The sequence below is a fragment of the Melopsittacus undulatus genome, chromosome 3, assembly GCF_012275295.1.
Source record: "Melopsittacus undulatus isolate bMelUnd1 chromosome 3, bMelUnd1.mat.Z, whole genome shotgun sequence".
In the NCBI taxonomy this organism is placed as follows: Eukaryota; Metazoa; Chordata; class Aves; order Psittaciformes; family Psittaculidae; genus Melopsittacus; species Melopsittacus undulatus.
In genome coordinates this window covers 8,946,677-8,949,587 of record NC_047529.1, presented here as the reverse complement: position 1 = coordinate 8,949,587, position 2,911 = coordinate 8,946,677, and positions in this window count along the sequence as shown.

Genomic DNA, 2,911 nt, shown 5'->3' with positions numbered 1-2,911 from the left:
CCATGACTCTTGATTTCTAAAGACTTTGGAAGATCCTGCCTTCAGTGGATTTACAACTTCCCTGAGCTTTCAGAAAGGTAAGTTTAAAAAGTTCTAGTATGTTTCAGGACAGATGGCTGGAGCCATGTGAATTTGGCACTTGTTTTTGGACACAATCCTGAAATTCAGCAGGATAAGCATTCTTGTGTGGCTTTGTTCCCCTGTGAACATCTGCTCAGTCATGGCTGAAGACAGACATCTAACTACACTCAAGCTTTTCAATTGGGTGGCAAAATGTTCTCTGTTTAAATTAGATGTCCATTGCTGCTAGCTGGTGCAGGGTTGCTTCAGGATACTGCATCATCTTTGCCAATTGTGTGTCAGAAGCGTCACTCACACACTCCAGATGTCAAAAATACAAACATTCATGATGGGCAGCTGTTTCAAATATGAAGAACATCTGCTTCTGTTGGCCATCAGCATACTGGTTACTAAAGCCGTTTCATACAGAAAGAATCTAGTAGGTGTTTTTTACAATGTCTGATGGTTTCTGTGGCCGTAACCTTCCTCAAGCTGGAGCATTCTCTAACATAGCATTATTTTGTGAATGGCTATTTAAACTGCTCTCAGGAGCTACCACCCTTTACTTTTAAAAGTTGAAAGTCTCATCACTGGAGGCTCACAGAGACATACCACAGAAAAAGCAATTTTAGAAGTAATTCTTGGTTTTGCATATTAGACCAAGTTTTATTATTGATACACTGGGAAGGTCAAAGCTGGAATATAGCTGTGCTATACTGGTAGGTTGAAGCTGTTTCTGTTAAAGTGTATTTTCCTGTTGTATTACTTCCTTAAGTAGCAGGATGTTATTCGGAGTGCTGACCTTGTGTCTCCAGGCTGTTGGTACATTGATGGACCCTACTCTGTTGGAGGTGCAGATGAGACTACCCAGACACTCAGCAGACACTCATATGTCAAGTTACTGTTTTTTTCAGTGAATCAGGACCATGCAATGGGCACGCAGTGTGCTCCAGGTCATGGAGGGTGTTTGAGGTGCGAGGTTCCTGCAGCTCAGAAGCTAAGCCCTGGAGCCAGAAGCTGGGACTGTGAGTGCTGCCTGTTTCCCCCTGAACAGTGATCATTGCAGCCCCACCTTGGCAATGGGAAATCGAGTTTGTATGGCTCTAGCCATACAAATACAAAAAATACATAAGGGGCAGATGGGAAGGTTTATAGGTGAAGCACATTCAAATCCTGTTCTTCAGAGTGAACTATTTGTGCTGAATAAATAAGGCCTGGCTCATTCACTGAGTTCCATCGAGCGGTGGGGTTTGTGGGGCAGAACCAGGGCAAGGCTTTGTGCTTGGGGAGCTGTGGTTGTCCTGTGCTGGTCATGGGGAGAAGGGTCCTGGCCTGAGAAATACCCATGGCCAGGTATATCCTGCACCCCAAGCCAAGCAGGAGCTGCTTGAGTGGGCTTGTGTTGCTACCCAGCTTTGGGGTGCTTGACTGAAAAGCTGGTGTGGAGTCTTCGTTTCGGAGCCATGTTGCAAATGTGCTTCTGCTTGTGGTCTGGTTTCTGTTGCTCTTCTCTCCCTGCTGCTTGCAGGGGAGGAGGTGGCTCACTTCCAGAATGGTCTCCTCACCCTTGTATGCGTCAAAGTCCTGAGGGTCTAGATTGAATTGCACTGAGTTGCTCACTGTTTGCCTCTAATTATCCATTGCTGAGTTTGCTGGTGCCTGACCTTTGGCAGCCCAGACATGAGTGTCTGGAATGAGCTGTAGTAATACAGCTTGTCTCTTGCAGTGCCTTCTGCTGAGCTTGGAGTGAAGATGAGGGGGCAGGGGCAGGCTGGTTACCAAGTCAGCTTCTCTGCTGTATACAGCTGGGACCAGCTCTTTGGTGACTTTCCAACTGTGGGTAAGGAACTCAAGTTGCAAAGGAGTATTCTGAAGGTGGAAAGTTGAACTGAACTGAAATTTGGTAGGAACGAATACCATGTATAGGTGACACCTAGTCTACATTTCAGTGATACCTTGTGCTCATGTGGTGATGTGGTGCTACTGCCTTGCTTGTCCAAGCCAGATGTTCAGTTCCTTTAGCTGACTGCAAGCCAAGTGTAGCCTTTCTCCCTCCTTGCTTTTCCTATGTGCCTCCAAAGTAGCAGTTCCTGACCCCCTCCCTGTGTCAGGAGTCTGTGTATCTGATGGGTCTATTTGTACCCAGCTACATGAAATGGGGACATTTAGCTCCTTTTTCACCATTCTCTCTTTGTAGGTTTGTTGTTGTTGTTGTTGTGATTGCTTGAATACACATACTTCTATGCATGTCATTTTTGGAGCTTTCCAGCTTTTTTTGGAGTACTTCGACAGTTGGCTTTTTCAAAGCGCTACACACCTGGATTTTATTGGTGTGTCTCAACACGCACCTGGATTTTATTGCTGTGCCTGTGACAAGCTTTCTGTGTGTTACCTTCCATGTATTTTCTTCTGGAACCATCAGGATGAGTTTATGTAGTGTTTTTATTTTCCTCAATGGTCTTTTGAGCTCGGGGTGTCTTTTTTTCTGTGGAATGTTACCATCTCTGTGTGTTCTCCTCTATTGGTTTTACTCGGTCCTGGTTTCGAGGGAGGCAACTTTGAGCAACTTTGTGTTCACTACTGGTTCTTATTATTCATGATTCTTTTGGGTTTATGTCAGGTTTTGTCCATTGTTCTCTTATTCTGGATGATGTTAGGAAGGTTGCTTTGGAAGCTGCAGTGATCTCTGTCTCATCAGTGGTTTGGGGGCTTTTCCTGCCAGCATGGGTGAGGGTGCAGTCTGTAGAGTGTAAAAGGGAACTTTTGTGAGTCTGAGGGAGTAGTGTCTATCTTGTCTCAATCTTTCTTTCTTCTGTTTAATGGTGAGAATTTTTTAGCACAGGTGGTACCG